This window comes from Papio anubis, chromosome 7, assembly GCF_008728515.1.
Source record: "Papio anubis isolate 15944 chromosome 7, Panubis1.0, whole genome shotgun sequence".
Classification (NCBI taxonomy): domain Eukaryota; kingdom Metazoa; phylum Chordata; class Mammalia; order Primates; family Cercopithecidae; genus Papio; species Papio anubis.
The window spans coordinates 29,481,405-29,505,406 of NC_044982.1; the positions used below are offsets into that span (position 1 = coordinate 29,481,405).

General features: G+C 49.5%; 1 protein-coding gene across 10 annotated transcripts in view; it reads right to left on the reverse strand.

The window, feature by feature from the left end:
• The window catches only part of TMEM63C (transmembrane protein 63C), an 83,815-nt gene that overhangs the window by 51,798 nt on the left and 8,015 nt on the right, over positions 1-24,002 (reverse strand). For 7 of the 10 annotated variants that reach the window (XM_021941428.2, XM_021941432.2, XM_021941433.2 and 4 more), the window contains exon 2: positions 9,130-9,289. The exons of the other annotated variants lie outside the window; for them this stretch is intronic. The gene's annotated coding sequence lies outside the window, so the exon portion shown is untranslated. The remainder of the gene's footprint in view (positions 1-9,129; positions 9,290-24,002) is intronic. 10 annotated transcript variants of the gene reach the window in all.

Here is a 24,002-nt window from a genome sequence, read left to right on the forward strand (position 1 = left end):
CTGGTTAATCTCAGCTCCATTTTTGCTTCCTTAGGGAAGAGCTCAGGCCAGGCCCAGCTCCCCAAGTCCCATACCTCCGAGCATCTTGGGAGGCAGGCATCATGCATGCAGTAAATGTGGCTTTCTAGTACTAGACTCTCTGGGCCCAAGTTCTGCCTCTGCTACTTACTAGCCCCATGTCTTTGGGCAAGCTTCTTAACCTCCCTGTGCCTCAGTTTCCTTATCTGTAAAATGGAGATGTTAATAGCACATGCCTTATTGGGTGGATGTGAGGTTTAAGAGAGCCAACTCACATGAAACATTAGAGCAGTGCCTAGCACACTGCAATGGCTCAATAAAGTTAAGTGTAATTTTCCTTGTTGTACCTAGTACATTCGATGTTGTTTACGGGATGACGTAACAGATGGCTGACTCCCCACACCTCCCCGCAAAGGGAAGCTCCTTGACAACAGAGCCCTTGGCTGTGTTTGCTGATTATTTCCTCTGCTGTGCTGGATAGGGTTGAGTGCTTTACAAATATTTGCAGAAGAAAGGAAAGATTGGCAGTGGGTTGGGGTAGGACTCATTTGGCCCCCATGATGTCAAACCCAGAGTGTTTTGGCTGGAGGAGATCTTACAAATCATCTAACTTAAGCCCTCCTTCCACAGAGGGACAAAAGGAGCATTTCCCTGGTCTAGTCCCAGAGGGCTGAGCAGCCCTTGCCCACCTCTGTCTCCCCCTAGGGCTTTGCTCAAAGACTGTCATGGCAAATCTCAGACTGGGGCATCTGTTGCTGTTTTGATTTTTTTTTAAATGTGGTGCATCTCATATTTGAGTGTTGTGGAACAAATACATTCACCACAACTGGGTGAAGCTGCAGGATCCAGTTCAACCCTGAGTTACTGCTGCAATTCTCGTCTCTGTGGCAACAAGTCCCCACTGAGTCTTCAGCCAGCAAGGCTGGGCAATGGCTCAGCTCAGCTCCTGCAGGGCCCCTGGGCTAAGATGCCGGCAGGCAGGCAGCATGGTTCTCCCTCCAGCCTCTCCCCTGACTGCTTCCTCCGTAGGAGTCTGGAGGGGGCAGGAAGGAGCAGAGGGAGGTGAAGCAGCCATAGGGATACGGCAGCAGAGGCCCCAACCCCAGAGTCAGCTCCAGCTAGAGCTGGGTTGAAGGCTGCCAGTGGGGAGGTGCCCATTAGCAGGAGCAGCCTATTGGGGCCATCCATCCCACCTCCTGCTGCTGCCAGGATGGGCTCTGATCAACCAAAGCTCTGCAGCCAGTCCCACTCAGATCCAACCAGCTGTTGACAATTTATTACTGTCTAGACAGAGCCGGCCTTCACTGAACACTTGCTCTGGGCCAGCCCCGAGCTAGGCGCTGAAGAGGCAGGGATCCATAACACATGGCCTGTCCTCAGCAAGCACACAGTCAGGTGGAGGAGACCCAAGTGGTGTGAAAGCAGCCAGAATAAACGACAAGTGGTGCGTGGCCAGGCAGGAAAAGCAAGATGCAGACGGCACATGGAGAATGCTGCCTCCTGCGTGTCTCTGTTTCCTCTAGAAGGATGCACAAGAAACTGTTTCCAGTGCTTGTCTTCCGGGCGGGGAACCAGGTGGCGAGGAAGCAGGGTGAGCAAGCGTTACCTTTCACTCTGTTCTCTTTATTGCTTTTTTTTTTTTTTTCTGAGATGGTGTTTCACTCTTTTGCCCAGGCTGGAGTGAAGTGGCAGGATCTCGGCTCACTGCAACCTCCACCCCCCGGTTTCAAGCGATTCTCCTGCCTCAGCCTCCTGAGTAGCTGGGACTACAGGCGTGCACCACCACGCCCAGCTAATTTTTGTAATTTTAGTAGAGACAGGGTTTCACTATGTTGGCCAGGCTGGTCTCTAACTCCTGACCTCGGGTGATCCACCCACCTCGGCCTCCCAAAGTGCTGGGATTACAGGCATGAGCCACAACGCCCAGCGTCTTTACTGCTTTTTGAATTTGTACTATATGCATACCTAACCATTTCGAACAAAACAACAAAACCACACTGAAAAGCAGCATCACCAGGTAAATGTTGTAATAAGGATGTAGGCTACTCAGTGCTGGACACCCAGAGAGGAGGAGTGGATAGCTCTGACACTCAGGGGCTCTCTCTCCTCTCAGGAGCTCAGCGCTCCATGTGCCAGGTAGAGGAGTGTGTGTGTGTGTGTGTGTGTGTGTGTGTGTGTGTGTGCGTGCGCCTGTCTGCCTCTGTAGCTGTGTGTTTGGGATGTGTAGAGCTACTGGGCTGAACAGTTTCCTTCCAAAATGCGTGTCCACGTGGAATCACAGAATGTGACCTCGTTTGGAAGTAGGGTCTTTGCAGATGTAATTAGTTAAAATGAGGTCACACATGATGAGGGTGGCCCCTGAATCCAACAACTGCTGTCCTTAGACGAAGCCATGAGAAGACAAAGGGAGAGACTGGCGTGAGGCAGCTACAAGCCAAGGAATGCCAAGAACTGCTGACAACCCCCAGGAGCTAGGAAGAGGCAAGTAAGGATCCTCCCCTAGGTCCTGCAGAGGGAGCACGGCCCTGCTGATCCCTTGATTTCAGACTTCTGGCCTCTAGGACTGGAAGAGAATAACTTTCTGTGGTTCTCTTCTGTGGTAATTTGTTGCAGAGTCCTAGGAAGCCAATACAGTGGGTCTATGAATTGGTGCTTGTGTGTTTTGAGGTGTGCGTGTCCATGTGTTTGTGTGTGTATCTGAGTATGTTTTGAGGGGTATTTGGTTGTGCTTGGGAATGTGTTTGTGATTATAATCTGGGTTTTAGATGCTTGTGTTTTGGGTTGCATGCATATTTATGTGTTCATAGGTGTGCATATTGAGTTGTATACACTTGCGTGTTTTGGGGCTTGTGTGAATGTATGTGATTTTAGCCAATGATCTCTAGGGTCTCCCTTAGCCGTGTCTGCCCTGGGGCCCCGCTGCAGGCAGCACGTAGAAGGGATGCTGGGCAATGGCAGCGGGAATGGAATGAACTCAAGGCCAGGTGGGAGCAGCATCCTGTCTGGTCTAGGACCACCTGGGAGAGGACAGGGGCATCTCAACTGTCCCCATCGCACCTGCCCTGTCAGTACAATGATCTCAGCCTCGGGAGTGGGGGTCCAGTAGGAGCCATGTCCTGGGGGCCCAGCCCCAGGGGCCTTCTTGGAAGCCTTCAGCAGGGGAGAGACCCCCTCACCCCTAGAGACACACTACCTCCTCTCCTCTTTGGTGTTAGTTTATGGGAAAGTGAACGCACACCCTTGAAACATTACAGCAATGGGTCTCACACTTTGGTGGGTCACAATCAGCAGCAGGGCTTGTTACACCACAGATCGCTGGGCTCCACCCTAGGGTTTCTGCTACAGCAGGTCTTGGGTAGCGCCTGAGAATGTGTATCTCCAACAAGTCCCTGAAGGATGCTGATACCGCTGGGCCAGGGACCTCACATTGAGAGTCACTATCCTAGACCACAGAACAAGAGAGGGAGGCTCCTCTTCAGCCTCCTCATTCGACCCCCTAGACTTTGGTGTGGGCAACGGCGAGTTTGAGGACAGGCCCTGGGAAAGTCAGGCTCAAGCTGATTCTTTCAGTCTCACTGCCTCTGCCAGCTGCCCACCCATCACTCACAAAATAATTTATTCAGCAAATTACGGTCCAGGCTCTGTTCCCTGAACTCGAGGTGCCCACAGGCAAGACACAAGGCTCTAGTGGGTACACAGACCCCTAAGGAGACCATAACAAGACCACATAGCTGTACTCTGGAGCTCTGTTCAAGGAGTACTGGGAGCACAGCGGAGAAGCTCCTGCCTCAGAACTGGAGAATCCCGGAAGGCTGCCTGGAGGTGCCAGCCGAGGCAGCTCTTAAAATATGGATACCTTCTCTTTGCTGTGGATGTGACCACAGAACACTTCCCACTTGGTTTTCTCTCGGCTACCTTGCTCTTAGCCAGCCTATTGGGAACATTTTATGAACGCTTTATTAAACTGTCACCAAAAAAAAACCAAAAAAAACCCAAAAAACAGCACTAGATCAATTGAACTGAGTACTTATTACCCTTATTACCTGCCAGGGGCTGTGCTAAGACTCTGGAAGCACAAGAGCACCTCTGTCCTCACATCACCACCAAGATGGGAACCACTGTTCTTAGTGAGATTTGAACCTAGCCAGTTGGCCTCAAGGCATCACATTCCTAGCCTGAGGACACATGGGCCTCCTACCCTGTGGAGAACAGGGCAGAACGGTCCAGGAGGAGCCTTGGCATGCATAAAAGCCAGCCGAGAGGCAGATGGGGAGCGGGGGCAGGACAAGATGTGAGCCTAGTTCAGGTCCCCTGGATGGAAATGCACCACCCCTCAGGGGCAGCAGAGCCGGGACGGGGACCAGGTTGAAGCCTGTTTCTGGGCTCTGGCACCATCTGTTTAAATAGGGCTGGAGTCACATTGGCTGCCTCGTGTGCTCTCTGAATACAGCTGGTCCAGTGATGGGTGGGAGGCAGATAGCAGAGGATGTGGGTCTGGCTCACAGGGCCTCACAGGGCCTGGGGGCCATGAGGAGCCTGAGAATCCCTGCTACACTAGCGGGAGCTCTCTATTCACAGGTTTGTTTGTGATGAAGGTTAGCCCTGCAGGGAGGCTGTGCTGAGAGGCTGAGGGGTGGTGGCTGGCACAACCTCCATGACTCACGGTGGCCCCACATCTTAGCTCCCTAGCAGTCTCCATGTGGCTCTGGGGATCACCATAGCCTCTTTAACTAGAGTACAAGCTCCAGGGCAGGAGCCAGCCTCCTCTGACCTTGCTCCTGCCCTTTGGGTAGGGGATCAGGAAAGCCACAATGATCCAGGCTGAATGAGGACTTGAATGGTGACCTGAAGCCAGATGATGGAAAAAGAGAAAGTGAACTGCAGCTGCAGCAAGAGATATTTCAGTTAGACACAAGGAAGCACTGGCCTGGGAGACTGAAGGGAGTACTAGCTATTTCTGGGGGAAGAGAGGGATCCCTCCTTCTGTCTGCGACAATCTGCCTCTCTGGAAAAAGTACAGTGGGGATTTCTCTCTCCTCTTCCCTCACCAGCTCCTCCATCATCTCTCACCTACATTTTAGTCTCCTCTCTCCTTTCCTGCCTGCCTCCACTTCTGCCTTTGTTGCCTGAGTGGGCCTGGCTTGTCACAGTGTCGCTGGAAGCCTTTGAGCAGGACACAGTTCAGCCAGCGTTCACTGAGTCCCACACCTGCTGGAGGTGAAGGAGCCCAGGCCCTGCCCAGAGCACTTCCAGCCAGGTAGAGACACAAGACAGGAAAACCAGTGCCTACACCCAAGGCAGAGTAAGAGCCACACGCTGAGAAAGGAACAAGCCAAGTTGTAGGGCTCAGAGACCACAGCCCCAGGGGTCAGGGAAGGCCTCGGAGAGGTGGCATTTGGAGGGTGGGTGAGATATCTATACTGACAGAAACCAGTGGGATCAAGGATAGTCTGGGCAGAGGGACAAATGAGAGGAAGAGGGAAACAGACAGTGGACTGTTCCAGAAATGACAGGCAGACTAGCTTGGCTGAAGAAGTGGGGTGAGAAGGGTCTGGTGAGATAACAGGCAAGTTGGGACCAGATCATGAGGCCCTGAATCTCAGTTGAATGATTTGCACTTGATTGTATAGGCAGTGGGGAGCTATTGAAGGTCTCGGAGAAAGGGCATGACATTATCTGGGCTGGGACTAGAAGAGCTTCTAGATTTTGCTCCTATCCCAGGATCTCATGAAAGGCACTTGGCCTTGATTCTGAGCCCCCGGGCCTCTCAGGAATCCCCAAGGGGAGCAAACAATCTGTGTGTCTCAAATGTTGCCTTTCCAGTGAGGTCTGTCCTGACCATCCTATTTAATAACGCAGCTCCTCTGGCACTCCTGATTGCCTTCCCTTTCCTTCTCTGTGTTTTTCCCCCCATTGCATTTATCTCCTTCTAACATACATCATCCATAATACGCTGTTTATTATCTGCTCCATTTGAATGAAAGCCCCCTGAGGGCAGGGTCATGTCTGTTTTACTTGCTGCTGCCTAGTCCAGTGCCTGGAATCCCAATAGATTCGTTCATTTTTCAAGTGGATAAAGAGAAAAATACCATCTTGCAGGAACCAGCATGCTCTGATTTGCCCCCTTCCTGTCCCTTCACTGCTGGCTTCCTGGGCTTGGCAGCACTGAGCCTCCAAGTGGAAAAATCTCTGAGAAAACCAGGCAGAGCTGCGCTGCTTCCCTCCCGCACTTCCCACCCTTGCCAGGAGTCTGGAAACATTTGAACTGTTTCCTGCTTCTGCCAAAACCACCACTATTTTCCTTTATCTCAGCGCGGAGGCCAGGCGAGGACAATTTCCCCACCTAAGGAAAGCTGGAAGTCAGGACTGAAACAGCTCCACTCGGCAACCTGGAGAACAACTTTGATGGTCTGATCAGAATCGCTGCAAATTCCCAAGTGCCCACTCCATGCATGCAGTGGCTCTGGGCATTTTGCACCATTTTGCCGTCACCCCGACTCTACGAAGCGGGTGTTATCCTCTCCATTTCACAGATGGGAAAATAGAGAAGTTCACTGACACGGTTGAGGTCTCTCCACCAGATGAGGAGGCTGGTCTCAAACGCTGTTCTGTCCTGCCCCAGCCCAGGGCTTGTTCCTCCATAGTGTGTGGCCTCTCTTCCACCACAGGGGCTGAGATGCAGGATGGAGCTAGCTGAGTTCTCTGTCCAAGATGCCAGATCATAGGCAGTCTCTGCTGGCCTCAGGCTTCCCACTTGAGCCATGGGAGCCAAGATTTTGGCCACAGCCCCACGATGAATGAGGACCATGATGTCAAGTCTGCTGCCTGGCCTGAACTCATCAGACAGTACACATTATAACTGTGGTCACTGTCTGTCTGGGCAATGGCCAAGTGTCCTCTCTTGACTCTGATGTGGACCAAGGCTGGAGCCCAAAATAGGGCTCACTGCATTTGCAGACCCAGTGGATCCAAGGGAAACTATCCCTAGCCTCGTGTGTGGATCCAGGGCCCCATATCCAGGTCTGCTCCTGGCCAGGCTATGGTTGGGGAGGTAGAAGAGCTTGGATCAAACCCCCAGATGTTGGCTGTAGGCGACTGCACTTCCATTCCTTAGGGACTCAGTTCACCCACCCTGAGGATAGAAACCCTCTCCCAACAAACATTACTGATTCCTTATTACATGCAAGGCAAACAATATCTGTCTCTGCCTTCAAGCCCTTAAAATGAAGTTAGAGCATAGTCATTAACTAGGCAATGGGGAGCCACGGATGGTTGTAGAGCCAGGGACTTGGATGTCTGCACTGTGCCTTAGGGAGGTTGACCAGGCAGCAGACTATGGCTGGGAGAGAACAGACTTTTGCAATGATCAGATCTAATGTGTTAAGCACTTATTGGGTGCTAGATGTTGTTTCAAGCACTTTACAGATATTACCATAGTTAATCTTCACCCTAGCGTACTATTGTTAACCCTATTTTGCAGATGAAGAGACAGAAATACATAGAGATGACGAGGCCAGTAGGTGATTGAGTTGGGATGTGAACCCATCTGGCTCCACCGCTGCCTCTTCTAGTAATCTTTTTTTTTTTTTTTTTTTTTTTTTTTGAGACGGAGTCTCCCTCTGTCGCCCAGGCTGGAGTGCAGTGGCGCGATCTCCGCTCACTGCAAGCTCCCCATCCCGGCGATCTCCGCTCACTGCAAGCTCCGCCTCCCGGGTTCACGCCATTCTCCTGCCTCAGCTTCTCAAGTAGCTGGGACTACAGGCGCCCACCACCGCGCCCGGCTAATTTTTTGTATTTTTAGTAGAGACGGGGTTTCACTGTGTTAGCCAGGATGGTCCTGATCTCCTGACCTCGTGATCTGCCCGCCTCGGCCTCCCAAAGTGCTGGGATTACAGGCATGAGCCACCACGCCCGGCCCCTCTTCTAGTAATCTTGAACAACAGTCTGGCATAGGGCTGGGGCCTGGGAATGGCCAGAGGAACAGAAGTGACACACTGCCTGTAGCTAAGGTTCCCTGCGCCGGAGGGCTCTCCCAAGAAAGGACTAGGAAATTATAAAGGGGACGTAAATAACTATATCTAAGATTACTTTTGTCAATAACAGCAACAATCACGATGTTCTTGGCCAACACCCCATGCAGGATAATATCTTCTTTCATGTAAGAGAGATTTGAGACACTCTCAAATAGAGAAGTCTTATCACAGTTAGAGCTTCCTCTGGAAAGCTTCCCGGACTCTCTAATCCTTCCTCAAAGATTTATTTATTAATGTATTTACTTACTTAAATAGGGAAGAAAGCCTCACTTAGATGCTAACCTAGCTTCAATACCTTCTAGCTTGGAATGTCCAGCCACTGTCAATGTTCCTTTTGCAAAGGGGGAAGGAGTTGCTGGAGGTAACTGGGAAGGTGGAAGGAGAGGAAGAGGAGTGTGGGGCACAGGCTGGACTGAGGGGCAAAGGGAGGCCAATGAGCCCAGGAAGGGCTGTCCAAAGCCAAAGGGCTTCCCACGCTGTTTTGACAAGATTACACCTGATTCCTCTGAGATGTTCAACCACAACATTGGAAACTACACTATTGATATAAGTAATGCTTGAGAAGTAAAAAGAGATTGCGGTTGGATTCTACCTCTAAGATCCCCAGCTCTAGTAGTCTATGAAGATACCATCTGTCTTAATCCTTTCCTAGAGGAAAAAGTGTCAAGAGTCAGGGAACTCTTGGAAGAGCCATGCCTGGCCGGATTCTGGGCTTGCCCCAAACCAGAGTCAGCTGGGCAAGAACCACCGGGGGCCCAGCTAGCAGCTCAGCCCCAGGGGAATTTCTAGGGGACAGAGGACATCCTAACCAAAACCAGAGCATCTTCCGCCCCTTCCCAGACCTCATGGGCAGGGTCACCTGGGACAGCGCCCTTCGGAATGGGGTTAGGCCGTTCCTGCCCCTCTCTTGGCAGGTTGTGGGTTTAGGAGGGCTTAGGGAGGGCCTTTGCCCAAGTGCTGGCTGGAGAGCTGCAGGCCATGGGGCGGCCAGGATGGCCACATTTCCTAGGCTCAAGGTGGAGAGCTGGTGCTAGGGCTTAGCCCTGATGGGTGATGGGATGATGCCAGGGGCACCTACCTGGAACAGCAGCTGAGGTTTGGGGCTCAGGCCCCCCGTGGCCCCTGGGCTGTTATAGGACCTTCCCTCCTCTTGATCAGTCCCCAGGAAAAGGTGCTTCTGAGTGGCTCAGCCGTGTCCCCGCTTGATTCCTGACCCTGAGGAAGGCTCCTCCAAGGATCTATGGCACAGGGACAACAGAACCCTTTCAGGGCAGGCGGGCGTGCATCCCAGTCCTCCCTGGCCTCCTTGCAGCTCCTCCCCAAGCCCAAGCTGGCCAAGCCCCTCCCAGCTCCAATGTGCTTGTCAGTATCTCCCACAAGGCCTGCCTTGGGGAGCTCCAATGGGGTGAGGGGTACTCCGGAAGCATCCACGACCCCCAGCCTGCCCCAGTTCCAAATCCAGGCCAGCCAGTGCCCACGCCTGGGTGGGTGAGCTAGGGGCTACCATTCAACCCAGCAGAGCATGAGCTGTGAGGAGGGGGCCATGGGGAGAGCACTGCACTGGGAGCCCAGGCACCAGCTGTCACTTCCCCTGCTAAGCTAGAGCACCCCATTTTCCCTTGCTGGTGTGGGGGTGTTCAGCCTAGATGCACAGACAACGCCAGCAGGGCTGAGCTGGGGGAGGTCAAAGGGGTCATAGACATCACCCACTTCAGAATCATCTGCGGGAGGAGGGGGAGGCCTTGCTGAAACGCAGGGGGAAGGGCCCTGCCTTGACCCACTGAACCTGAATCTCCAGGAAGGTGTTTGGGAACCTACATTTTAACAAGTTCCCCACATGGGTACCCATGAAGACAGACTCAGTGGACGATACACTGGGAAAGGGCAGACAAGTCCAAGGATGATTTTATAATCCACATAAAGGGATCATCGGTCCGTTTCCTGAAAGCAGCATCACAGGAGCCTGGTCTCTGCAGTCAGGCTAGCCAGGGAGCCCCAGCAGCTTGCTAAACCCTCTCTAGCTCTCATTTTCCTCACGGACAAAATAAAGATTGGCGGTGATCTCTTGGGCCCGCCCACATCTGAAATTGTGAATGCAAGAAGAGGTGAACCACTGAGAAACGAATTTAAAAACAAAGCTCAGGGTGAGACATTTTAACTGGTATTCTCCCCCTTATAATTTGTTTCTTCTTAAATATTCTTGTTTTGTTTTGTTTGAGATGGGGTCTCACTCTGTTGCCCAGGCTGGTCTTCAATGCCTGGGCTCAAATGGTCCTCCTGCCTCCTCCTCCTAGGTAGTTAGGATTACAGGCACATGCCACCCTGCCCGGCTTTAAGTATGCTCTTTAAATTCTGAAAATGACATGCTTAGGGGAAAAAAATCATACCATTCAAAATAATACACAATGAAAATGAAATCTAGGCTGGGTATGGTGGCTCACACCTGTAATCCTGGCACTTTGGGAGGCCAAGGTGGGAGGTTCACTTGAGCCTGCAAGTTAGAGACCAGCCTTGGAAACACGGCAAAAACCCAGTTCCACAAAAAGTACAAAAAAAAAAAAAAACAAATTAGCTGGGTGTGGTGATGTCCGCCTGTAGTCCCAGCTACTCGGGAAGCTGAGGTGGGAGGATTGCTTAAACCCAGCAGGTCGAGGCTGCAGTGAGTCATGATAGCACCACTGCACCCCAGCATGTGTGACAAAGCAAGACCCTGTCTCCAAAAACAAAAAAAAAGAAAGAAAAAAGAAACATGGCATGGATGGATGTAGGGACATCTCAGACCTATATCCCACTCTCCAACATAAATATCGTCATTTCCTAAATTTTCCTGAGTTTTTCCAGAAATATGAACATACATACACACACACACACACAGACACACACACGTCTATCTATGCCTGCATCTTTATTTTAAACCCAACCAGGAACATATTCCCTGTACTTACATTTGCTTTGCTAATTAACATACATCACACATCTCTGCATACCACACAGACAGATTCCTCCATTCTTTTAATAGCTCCTAGTGTTCCACTGAACCAATGCACTACAATTTCTGTGAATCTGTCCTTGTTGATTGATATTTAGGTTATTTCTACATTTTTTGCTGCACAAGCAAAGCTGTAATGAACATCTTTGTTTTTTCTTGTTTGTTTTGAGACAGCGTCATACTCTGTAATGAATATCTTTGTTTTTTCTTGTTTGTTTGTTTTGAGACAGCGTCATACTCTGTTGCCCAGGCTGGAGTGCAGTGGTACAACCCCAGCTCACTGCAGCCTCAACTTCCTGGGCTCAAGCGATCCTTCTACCTCCGCCTCTCAAGTAACTGGAACCACAGGCACCCACCACCATGCCCGGCTAATTTTTTTTTTTTTTTTTAATGGAGTTTCACTCTTGTTGCTCAGGCTGGAGTGCAATGGCGCCATCTCAGCTCACTGCCACCTCTGCCTCCAGGTTCAAGTGATTCTCCTGCCTCAGCTTCCCAAGTAGCTGGAATTACAGGGATGCGCCACCAAGCCCGGCTAATTTTGTATTTTCAGTAGAGACGGGGTTTCTCCATGTTGGTCACGCTGCTCTAGAACTCCCAACCTCAGGTGATCCGCTCGCCTCGACCTCCCAAAGTGCTGGGATTACAGGCATGAGCCACCGCACCCGGCCTAAATTTTTTTTTTTTAATTTTTGTAGAGATGAAGTCTCACTTTGTTGCCTAGGCTGGTCTTAAACTCCTGGGCTCAGGTGATCTGCCTGCCTCAGCCTCCCAAAGTGCTGGGATTACAGCCGTGAGCCATCTCGCCCAGCCTGCATCTTTGACTCTGTATCTTTGTGCACATGTATGATGCCAGCTAGAGGATATCCCTGGGTCAAAACTTACGTGAACCTAACATTCTGACAGATATTGCCAAATTGTCCTCCAATGAGGGTGAACCAGTTTTCTCTGCCCCAGAAACTCATGAGTGCCTGTTTTTCTCCACCCTCACACAGTGTGCATGATCAGACTGTTGGATTTTTACAGTGAGTTTAAAAATGGTATCTTGTTTCAATTTGTAATTCAGTTGTCAAAAAAGACAGACATGTTTTCATGTTTATTGACTGATTGGCCTTTGCACTTATTTTTCTGTGACTTGTCTGCATCCATCCTTTCTAATTTCTTATTGATTTTTAAAGAAGTTTTTCTAAATTAAGGCAACTGACTTCTTGTCATGTGTATTGCAAATTGTCATTCATCTCTTTTTGACTTTATTTATAGCATCCTTGGGACTTGCTTAAAAAGCCTTTCCCATTTGAGAATCATGAAAGTATTTGCCCATATTTTCCACTTGTATTCTTGAAGGTTTCTTTTTTTTTCTTTTTTTTTCTAAAGTTCAGCTTTTTATTGAACACGTTATAAAAGAGATTTAGTCAAAAAGACCAAAGGCCATGTCATCATCAGAGTCCTCGGATTCTTCTTTCTTTGCTTCCACTTTCTTCTCCTCAGCTGGAGCAGCAGTGGAGGGGGCAGGACCTCCTGCCGGTGCAGCACCAGCTGCTGGAGCAGGTCCACCAGCCCCTACATTGCAGATGAGGCTCCCAATGTTGACATTGGCCAGGGCCTTTGCAAACAAGCCAGGCCTAAAAGGTTCAACATTTACACCGGCTGCTTTAATGAGGGCCTTGATCTTATACTCCGTGACAGACACCTCATCGTCGTGCAGAATGAGGGCCGAGTAGATGCAGGCGAGCTCGGAGACGGAGGCCACAGCGCGGGCAAGTGTGGGGCTGGCACTGCCAGACGCAGTGCTAGTCACCGGATGAAGTGAGGGCCTCACCCCAACGCAGCCTTACCTTCCTCGGAAGGACGGAGCACCTTCGTGGCAGCTGAGGAAAGGGACTTGAAGGTTTCTTTCTCCTTTTCTTCTTCTTCTCCTTCCTCCTGTTGTTGTTGTTGTTGTTGTTCCTCCTCCTCGTCCTCCTCCTCCTCTTCCTCTTCTTCCTCCTCTTCCTCCTCTTCTTCCTCCTCCTTCGTCTTTGTCTTATTCTTTTTTGAGGCAGGGCCTCACTCTGTTGCCCAGGCTAGAGTACTTATGTGACACAATCATAGCTCACTGCAGCCTTGAACTCCTGGGCTCAAGTGATTCTCCTGCCTCAGCCTCCCAAGTAGCTGCGACTGCAGGCACGCACCACCACACCTGGCTTTCTTCTTTCTTTTTAAAATATATTTGCCGCCTCCAGAATTTATTTTGATGCAGGGATTGTGGTAGGGCTCAACTTTATTATTTTTTTCAAGGGGTTACACAGTTGTCCCAAAGTCATGTTTGAATAATCCATTTCCTGCTCCCCTACCCAACAATCCTCCCTCTAAATTCAAAGTTCCAATTTGACTATGAAGGAGGATGGATACAAAGAGCATAAACTCAGAGTCGAATGCTTGGTTCAAATTTCCACTCTACTGGACCTGGGATAAGCTGCCTACCCTTTCTGTGCCTCAGGTTCCTCATCTAAAAATGGAGATAACAATAACGCCATCTGCATAGAGTTATTGTGAGGATTAAATGAGTTATTACAGGTAAGGGGTGTAGAAAGATGCAGCTAATATATGCTGCCCACAAGAGGTTCAACCTTAGATGTAAAGGCTCACATAAGTGGACCGTGAAAGGATGGAAAAAGTCATTCCATGCACATGGTAACCAAAAGAGAGCAAGGATGGCAGTATTTGTACCCGTCAAAAGCTGCCACAAAAGACAAAGGAGGCTATTACATAATGATAAAGGGTCAATTCACCAGGAAGATATAACAATTACAAATACATATGCACCTAACAGCAGAGCACCCAAATATATGAAGCAATATTGACAAAACTGAAGGGAGAAATAGACAACACTGCAATAATAATTGGAGATTTCAGTACTCCTTTCAATAATGGATAGAACAACCAGACAGAAGATCAATAAGAAAATGGAGAACTAGGCAGGACACGGTGGCTCACACCTGTAATCCCAGCACTGTGGGAGGCTGAGGCAGGTGGATCACCTGAGGTCGGGAGTTCAAGACCAGCCTGACCAACATGGAGAAACCCCATCTCTACTAAAAATACAAAATTAGCCAGGTGTGGTGGCGCATGCCTGTAATCCCAGCTACTCGGGAGGCTGAGGCAGGAGAATCACTTGAACCCAAGAGGTGGAGGTTGCGGTAAGCTGAGATCGTGCCATTGCACTCCAGTCTGGGAAATAAGAGCGAAACACGAAAGAAATAAAAAGAGAAAGAGAGAAAGAGAGAGAGAGAGAGAAAGACAGAAAGAGAGAAAGGAAGGAAGGAAGGAAGGAAGGAAGGAAGGAAGGAAGGAAGGAAGGAGAAAAGAAAAAGAAAGAAAGAAAGAGAAAGAAAGAAAGAAAGAAAGAAAGAAAGAAAGAAAGAAAGAAAGAAAGAAAGAAAGAAAGAAAGAAAGAAAGAAAGAAAGAGAAAGAGAAAGAGAAAGAAAGGAAGGAAGGAAGGAAGGAAGGAAGGAAGGAAGGGAGAGAAAGAAAATGGAGAACTTGAACAACACTATAGACCAATTGGACCTAATAGACATATGCAAAAAACTCCTCCAAACAGCAGCAGAATATACATTATCTCAAGCACATACGGAACATTCTCCAGGACAGATCACCCCTTAGGCTACAGGTAAAGAACAGGACAGCGGCCACTACTATATGGTGGTGTTTACTATTATTATTATTGCATATTAAGTGTGCTTTGTTTATCAATCTGGGAAGCAGTTCCATCATTTGACAAATGTCTACTACTATGTGTCAGGCCCTGTTCCAAGTGCCAGGGAACCAAGAATGAAGTAGTCTTAAGAGCTGCTCCTGCCACCTCTGGTTAGACTTAGTACTGGTTATTTTAGCACTTTTACTGATATTTTAAATTTCTTCCATTATATTTAAAAAGTTAAAGTCTGTTTATATACAGACAAGCTATATATTTTTGTTTCTAATAGTTATTACCAATCATGTTGGTATATTCTTTTATTATTTGTAATTTTTTTTCAGTTGACAATCTTGTTCCTTTTTCTCCAGATCATCAATCTTATCGTCTACAATTTTGATACATTTAGCACTTTTTTAACTTATATTTTCAAAATTTGTGTTGGCATGTACTCCTAGAGTAGTATTAAAGAATTACAGTCATGGGGGTCATTCTTTCCTTGTGTGTTTATGTCTGAATACACACACACACACACAAGCACACACAGGCATACACAAAATCATGTTAAGCAATATCCATCTATTCCTATGACATAGGAGTTAAAATCAGAGACATGTTGAATTTTATCGAATGCATTTTAGACATTTTTAGCACTTATGAAGTTGCCTGTATGATTTTTTATTTCTTTCGAGCTATTAGTTTGTTCAATTACATTAACAGTTTTTCTACTATGGAATCTATATTTCTGGAATATAGCCCCACTTGCTTGTGGTATGTTCATTTTTGTAACATAATGCTGTATGAGTCCATTTGTTGCTATTTATGAATTTTGCACTACTATTCATAAGATTGTTTAGTCATTTTTCTCCTTTTGTGCTGTCTTTGACAAGATTTGGTATCCATGCTGTTCGTACTTCATAGAATAATTTAGAATCTCTCCTTCTCTGTGATTTGGTGTAGTTGGTGCAGTTTAAATAACATTGGCATTATCTGTGCTTTGGAGATTTGATAGAAACTAGAAGTAATCTGAACCTTAATTTTCTTGGAGGAGAATTTTATGAAAACTCAGTTTCTTCAGTGATTATTGGTCTGTTGGGATTTTCTACCTCTCCTGATGTCAAAATGATGATTTACATTTTCCCAGAAAATCATCAGTTTCAGCTGGTTTTCAAGTGGATTTACATATGGCCAAACACAGTACCAATAATGATGATAATAATAATAATAATAACAATAACAATAATTCTATTTTCTCTGTATCAGCGGCTATTTCCCCATTTTAATGTTCAATTTTGTATATTTGCCTCAATCCTCTCCTAACCCCCATTAGATTATCTCATCTCTAAAAAATCATAAAATGACACATGATTTTTCCCCCAGGACTCTATTTACTATGTACACAACTCAGAAATAGAACAGCTGAAATCAGAGAAGGGGATGAGAGGGCAGCCGAGGCACAGCTTGATACAAAGTCAGTCAACAAACATTTCAGACGTGCAAAGAGCCGGCACAGGTATTCCCTGGCTTTAAGCCCCCACGGCTGCTTTTCCCAACTCCCCCACCCCAGTGAAACCTGCCAGTTCCCCGAGTCCTTCACACCCAGCTATCACCTCCTCTTGGACCCTTTCCTGACTCCCCAGGGAGATGTCGGCACCTTTCCATAGACATCTTAGATTACTTTTCTTCAACTTCGAACAATTCATTTAAACCAATTGAATTAACAAATGTAAACATTCTGTCATTTTTGCTTCAGCTATTCTTTGTTAAATGAAGTGTTACTGACAGGTTAGAAGCCCTTCCTTTTCCTCTTTCAGTCTCGGCTCCTACTCTCTCCAAAGCACTACAAGCATCAGCTTGGTAGGCATTGCAAGAGAAATTAGTAAATCCATAAATCATAGCTAGTACTGTTTTGTGATTTTTATGAAAATTAAATTTTCAGCCAGGCACAGTGGCTCACACCTGTAATCCCAGCATGTTTGGAGGCCCACGTGGGTGGATCACTTGAGCCCAGGAATTTGAGACCAGGCTGGGAAACGTAGCAAAAACCCATCTCTACAAAAATACAAAAAAAAAAAAAAAAAAAATTAGCCGGGTGTGGTGGTGTGCACCTACAGTCCCAGCTACTCGGGAGGCTGAGGTGGAAGGATCGCTTGAGCCTGAGAGGTGGAGGCAGCAATGAGTCAAGATCGCACCACTCCACTCTGGGCAACAGAGTAAGACCCTGTCTCAAAAAAAAAAAAAAAAAAAGAAAGAAAATTAAAGTTTCACTAATGGTATTATTTTGAAATTTCCTTTTTTTGCAACACTGTTTTTGAAATTTATTCATGTTAATACAGAATGTATCCGTATGTGTATGTACATATATATCAGCTTTGCTACGGTATAATTTATACAAAATAAAATTCCCCAATTACACATAGTTTAACTGCTGCATAGTATCACAGTTTTTTTTGGTTTTTTTTTTTTTGAGACGGAGTCGCGCTCTGTCGCCCAGGCTGGAATGCAGTGGCCGGATCTCAGCTCACTGCAAGCTCCGCCTGCCGGGTTTACGCCATTCTCCTGCCTCAGCCTCCCAAGTAGCTGGGACTACAGGTGCCCGCCACCTGGCCCGGCTAGTTTTTTGTATTTTTTAGTAGAGACGGGGTTTCACCATGTTAGCCAGGATGGTCTCGATCTCCTGACCTCGTGATCTGCCCGTCTCGGCCTCCCAAAGTGCTGGGATTACAGGCTTGAGCCACCGCGCCCGGCCACAGTATCACAGTTTTATTCATTATTCTATTATTGCAGATATTGAGGTTGAGGTCTCTCTTTTTTTTTTTCTGTTTGGTTGCCCATGCTGTAGTGCAGTGGCGTGATCATGGCTCACTGAAACCTCAAACTCCTGGGCTCAAGCAATCCTCCCACCTCAGCCTCCCAAGTAGCTGGGTCTACAGGTATACACCACCCCACCTGGCTAATTTTTTTTTTAGTAGTTACAGGGTCTTGCTATGTTGCCAGGGCTGGTCTTAAACTCCTGGGCTCAAGCAATCCTCCCACCTGGGCCTCCCAAAGTGCTGGGATTACAGGTGTGAGCCACAGAGTCCAGCCAAGACCTCTTTTTTTTGCATTTCAAGCATTGCTGCCCTAGATACCCTTAGAGCTGTTTCCTTGAACACATGTGTGAGTTTCTCTAGGTAATATATACCTAGATGTGAAACCATTGGTCATAAAGCATATACACATTCAGCTTTACTAGCATTCTTGCCAGAATGTCTCACGGAGCTTTGTATTGCTATTTTCACAGAATGTTATGATGTTTTTCAAGCTATTGTCATTAAGCCATTTCCTTGTTTACCCATCCCCTTCCCCATGAATTACTGAAGGGTCTCTGTGTGACTGGCACTCAAGGAACACTAGAAAAGTGAAAGGATGAGCTCACTCTCTAGCAGAAGAGAGAGACAATGTGTTAAGGGCATTCAAGGCTGTTAAGATCTCATCTGGCTGAGATCCAGGGAGGGCTTCATCAAGGAGGTAGCATTTGAATTGGGCTTTGAAGGGCAGGAAGATGAACAGATGAGGATAGAGATAAGGACCAGGACTGGGATGGGGAGAGGCAGTGGCTCAGACAGTCCAGGGCATGTTTGATTTGCCACAGCAATGGTTCTTAGCCGAGCTGGGGTGAGATGGGGCAGAAAAGCCAGGCATGTGTATTTTGTAAAAACTTCAAGGGCATCTGACACATCTCCCCTCCCCACACACAAATAACCCCTGAGTGGGAGCAGAGCATGTGGGAAGGGGGCCTCACTGGAAAAGGCAGGTTGGGCTTAGTCCAAGATGAGCCTTCAATGGTAGCCTCTGGGTCAGAGCTGGGTTCAAAGGTAACTCCCAGGGGAAGTGGGCAGAGTCACAGGGACACCAGGACCTGGGATAGGACTGAGTCGGAAAGCCTGCCCTTCCCACTCACTTCCCCTCCTCTGTCCCTGTCTCTGGGAACAGATCACGGCTGTGATGGTCTGGGTTCCCTCCCCAGCCACACAAGAGGGCACTGGGACTGGGGCTCCTTCTGCTCCTCCACTTGGTAGCTCTGTGATCCAGGCCAGGGGCTTCCTGTCCCTTCCTCCCTGGCTGCTCCATGCAGCACAAGCTGTATGCATGTGCCTGGGCCAGGGACCCAAGGAGCCCCTCCATGGAGTGTGAGGCCTGGGCCTGGCTAGGCCAAGTCCCCTTCCTTTGCCTTGGCTCAGCCCCTTGGAATCTAGGTGGGGGCGGGGTGGGAATCCTAGCCTTCCACCTTCCCTGCTCCCGTGACACGAGATGTCCTTCAGCAGAACCTGGTTCTGGGCTCCCTGCCCAGAGTGGAGGGGAAGGGGAGAAACGCACGACCTTCTCTTCCAAGTCCTTTTGTCTCAAGCAACTTCAGCAAAACCACCAACCAGCCCCAGCAGTAAGAGGTGAGCTCAGGATGTGTCAGCTGTGCTTGGGAGGACAGCGCACAGATGGTTCCCCTGGACACAGACTGGCCACAGCCCCAGTTTGGGTTCTGCTGCTTTGGTGTGTGAGTGTGGTTGTGGCTGTCACAACCTGTCAAGCCACAGCTTTCTAATCTACTGAGCGGGTGACTCAGATTTGCTTTCTCTCCTAAGGCGTGGAGAGGATTAAAGAGTAATGACAGGGAATGTGAGGCCGCTGAGTGGCTCCAGGGCCTCAAGTCAGGCTCATCGTTCAGGCTGTTGTTCTGCTGCCTGAGAAGGTCTCCCCAAGCCAGGCCTAGCTGACACTCCTGGGCACATGAGGCCCCAGCCAAGGAGGGATCCCTGGTCCAGCAACAGCTTGTTCATTGTATGGAAGGACACTCCCTGCCCACACCACACAGACAGACAGACAGACAGACACACACACACACACACACACACACACACACACACACACACACACACACCCCTTTGGTTCTAAGAAGATTCCCCCTCTGCCAGGTCCTCAGGGATGTGAGAAGCCTTTTTGTTTTTTTTGTTTTGTTTTGTTTTGTTTTTTGAGACAGGGTCTTGCTCTGTCATCTGGGCTGGAGTGCAGTGGTGTGATCAGAGCTCACTGCAGCCTCAACCTCCTGGCCTCAAGTTATCCTCCTACCTCAGCCTCCTGAGTAGCTGGGACTACAGGCCTGGCTAATTTTTTCACTTGTTTGTAGAGACAGGGTCTTTCTATATTGCCCAGGCTGGTCTTGAACTGCTGGGCTCAAGCAATCCTCCCTCCTAGGCCTCCCAAAGTCTGGGATTATAGGCATGAGCCACCATGCATGGCCTGAAGCCTTTTTGAAGGAGACAGTTCAGTTTTAACAGTGCCTGGAGCAGTCGACATTGTTGGACATTGTTTGGTGTCATCAAAAAAGCATGGTCTGGCTGGGCATGTTGGCTCACTCCTGTAATCCCAGCACTTTGGGAGGCTGAGATGGGCGGATCACCTGAGGTCAGGAGTTCGAGACCAGCCTGGCCAACATGGTGAAACCCTGTCTCTACCAAAAATACAAAGAAATTAGCTGGATGTGTTGGTGCACACCTGTAATCCCAGCTACTCGGGAGGCTGAGACAGGAGAATCGCTTGAACCTGGGAGGCGGAGGTTGCAGTGAGCCGAGATAGTGCCACTGCACTCCAGAGTGGGCAACAGAATGAGACTCTGTTTCAGAAAAAAACAACAACAACAAAAAACATGGTTGCCATCCCAGAGGTCCCTGGACAGCTGGCCACTCAGCAGGCAGAGGGATGAACAAATGGAAAGAAGGGGACTCCTGGTTACCAAGCACCATGCTGGGCACCTTTCCGCTTCCTCCCATTCATCCTCCCAATGGCTCTGTGTGGAGGGAATTGCTTCACCATGTTGCAAATGGAAGACTCACGGAAGTGAAGTGAGCAGGTAATGAAACAGGTGGGAACGCAGCTCCCAAGTGCTCCCCCAGGCAGTGAGTCCATATGTGACAGGTCCTCTGTGCTTCCATGCCCCCCCATCAAAGCAGGATTGATTTCCCCACAGGGCCCTGTGTCTATGTTCCATTGCCCTCTGTAGCGTTTCTAGCCTATGGCCAAATCACTGCCACTCAGATACCCCAAGGCAATGAGGCCTCAACACCCAAAACCCAACAGACAGCCAGTATCCCAGCAGACCACGCACAGCTTCATCTTGCCCACCTATCTCTCCAAAGACCTTAGGGTCACTTTCTCTTCTGCCGCGACTCCATGGCCTGAGGCCAGCATGCCCCTGGCTGGGCACAACTCTGAGAAGACCCAGCCAGAGTGAGGAGAAGGCTTCTGTCTTCAGGACCTTGCTTGGCCAGGCCACTTAGTAATGGGGAGGGGACAGTTTGGTTTCCTGTTGGAAGCCGGCCTGGTCTTTCTGCCTCTGATCCTCTAAGGACACCAGAGGCCCTGGCTTGGCAGGAATGAAGGTCTACAGGCACCGGGCTGGGCATGACTCACTCACCTCCAGCCCAGCTCTTCCCATCTCATCTTCAGGGTGCTCGTGTCAAACGGCAGAGTGGAAGGCTGTGAAAAGCAGAAGGTGGGAGCCCGGGACACTTGGGTCCTAGTCCCGCCTTTCTAAGCAGATCTAGGCTTTGGTTTCCCTTTGGGAAGCATTCCTAATGACTAGAAGGAGGGAGGAGGTGACAATGAGGCACCCCTTCCCCGCCCACTCTGCCTCTGCATGTCTCAGCACCAGTCCCAGGGGTGCTGGCAAGGAATGTGGCAGCTTGAGTACATATCCTGCCCTAGAAACACAGAACATGGAGTACTGGCCACACGTTGTTCTTCTTAAGAGCCACCCTCGGTTGGGCCTGAGCAATGCAGACAGATCTAGAGCAAGGACACACCATACTTCATGAGCTGCCCACATTCTCATCTCAGCTCCTGCTGTAACCCTACCTTGCAGGAGTTGCACCAGCCAACTCATGGGCAAGAATGTGGAGTTCCATTTACACCACCCATGCTGATGTGTAAGCTGTGAAAACCACTGCTCTCCCACGAGAGGAAAGAAGAGTGAGCATCGGGGCCCCACCTCAGGCAAAACAGGGCACTAAAAGCTGCTGATCTCACTGGAAGCTGAGCACTTCCGCTGAGCACTTTCATTACAGCCTTTCCCAGTGTGAGCCTGCCCATGGCCTGAGCACCACGTGGGTTCCTGCAAACTGGACGCTCTGTGCAAACAGCTCCCAGCACTTTATGCCCATTATCTTTACGGTTCTTCCACCCGCCGCTTCCCGGGAAGAATCAGAGCAGAGTTCGTGGGATTTGAGAGTTGAGGCAGTGGAGAAGGTACAGGCCTGTAGGAAGCTCCACTGTGCCACTAGACACCCTCATTTTACAGGGGTGAACATCCTGTTAAACATGTTAAATGTAATGGGCAGCTGGGGATAGGGGAAGGAAACTCCTCAAGGCCCCAAGCACTACTTGAAGTGGGCTGGGGAGGGCTGACCTGCCTTCCCAGCCTAGAAGCGTGCTCTAGGCTGGCCACAGAGGGAGAGGGCATCCTCTGAAGAAGAAACAACCATGTTTCCGCCATCGAGGCAGGAAACAGATGGCTTCCACCTAGACCAGAGACTCCAGGAATAATACTTCCCATCTGTAACAAACACTTGACAAGTTTCCAAAGCCCTCCCACCCGTCTGGAGAAGGTGTTTTCATGTCTAGCTATCAGGTAGAGAAGTTGAGGGCAGAGTGCCAGCCAATAGAGGCGCTTGGTCCAGGCTCTCTGCTCTTTAAGTCTGGTTCTCACCAGGGAGCCTCTCTGAGGCCGGACCCTTTCTCTGCTAGCTGGGAGGGACACATATCGTGTAGTTTCCCTCCAGTATGGTAGGCCCTCTCCTCTCTGGCACTATACAGTCATCCCACAAGCAACTGGCTCCCATCTGGTTTACTGGGAACCCCATTCCTTCCCACAGGGTCACCCCAGCAGCTCCTGGTGGTCATCATGCAACCCAAGGCTCCTGTGAAGCCAGCAGGGGCCAGCTTCAGGGGTGCTGTGCTCAGAGGGTGTCTGAAAAGGAGCAATTCATGAGCCAGGCACATGGCAACTCCTTTCACTTGGGGCAAACAGGTGCTGGCCCAAACCCCCCATCCAGAGATGCTCTCAGGGAGATAACTGAAGTTCCTCTACCTGTGGATCCCCACTCCCCAGCCAACTATGCTCACAGCTGTTGGCACTTGGGCAGGAGGGATGCCTGTTTTTGGCTCCGACAGGCCTACAGAAATTGTGTACCCCTGTGGGGGCATGATGGGAAGGTAACCAAGGGACTTCATTTCCCCTCTTCAAGCTGCTTCCTTCCCAAGAAACTAAAAAACATATCTTGAAGAAGGAGAAAATGCCGGTGCTGTCCCCTGTCATCGACCTCCACACCCGTCAGGAGGCCCTTCGCAGCCTCAGCTTCTCAGTGCTGGGACTGTGGGGTACAAAGAGAAGACAGGAAGAGGCCCCTCCAGTCTGCCCTTTGGTGGCTGGGGAGTCAGGAGACCTGCATGTAGGTAAGAGACCTGCAGAACTCACTCCACCCTCCGTGCCTCAGTTTCCTCATCTGGCTCCAGCTCTAAAATGTCACTCTCTCCTTGCCTCAGTTTCCCTCCAGGGAAAGTCATCTGTCCCCGGGAGAAGAAAAAGGTGAATTCACTTCTGAGGGGAAAGTTCACTTCTGAGGGCAATAGATGGAATGTAGCCCATTTCTCCCAGGTACAGGGGCCAGAGAGAGAACAAGGATGAGGTGATCACAGAGGGTGGATGCTAAGAGATGGACCCTTCTTGAGGGAAACCACGTCTTCTTGGAGTGCTGCAGGCTGTTGAAGGAGAAAGTTCATCTCCTTGTGCCCCTCAGCACGGGCCTTCTCCTCAAAGCCAACTCTCATTCTTTCCTTGAACCCAGAAGAACGGCACAGGCTCACACCCCCTCTGCTCAGATGAGTGTTTTTCATGAGCAATTTTCTGCTGTCCCAGACAATCTAATTCCTGCTTACACCCATGATACCCTGGAGCCCCATGCAGAAGTTGCAACTCCTGGCATTCTCAGGGATGAGGAAATGTGGTGCTGAGGTCGGGGGAGGCCCCAGGGTCTAGAGAGGAAGAAGGGCCCCTGCCCCTCCAGAGAGCATTCGGTGAAGGCAGTGCCTGGGAGGCCAGCTCTGTAGGGCCTGCTCAGTGACCTTGGTCAAGCCACAACACCCCTGGGCCTCAGTTTCCCCAGGGCCTTCATCCAAACACAATGTTTCTCTCTCAAGGCCAGGGCGAGTAGGGAGGCAAGAGCCTTTCTTTGGAAGCACATGGGGAAAGGGTGG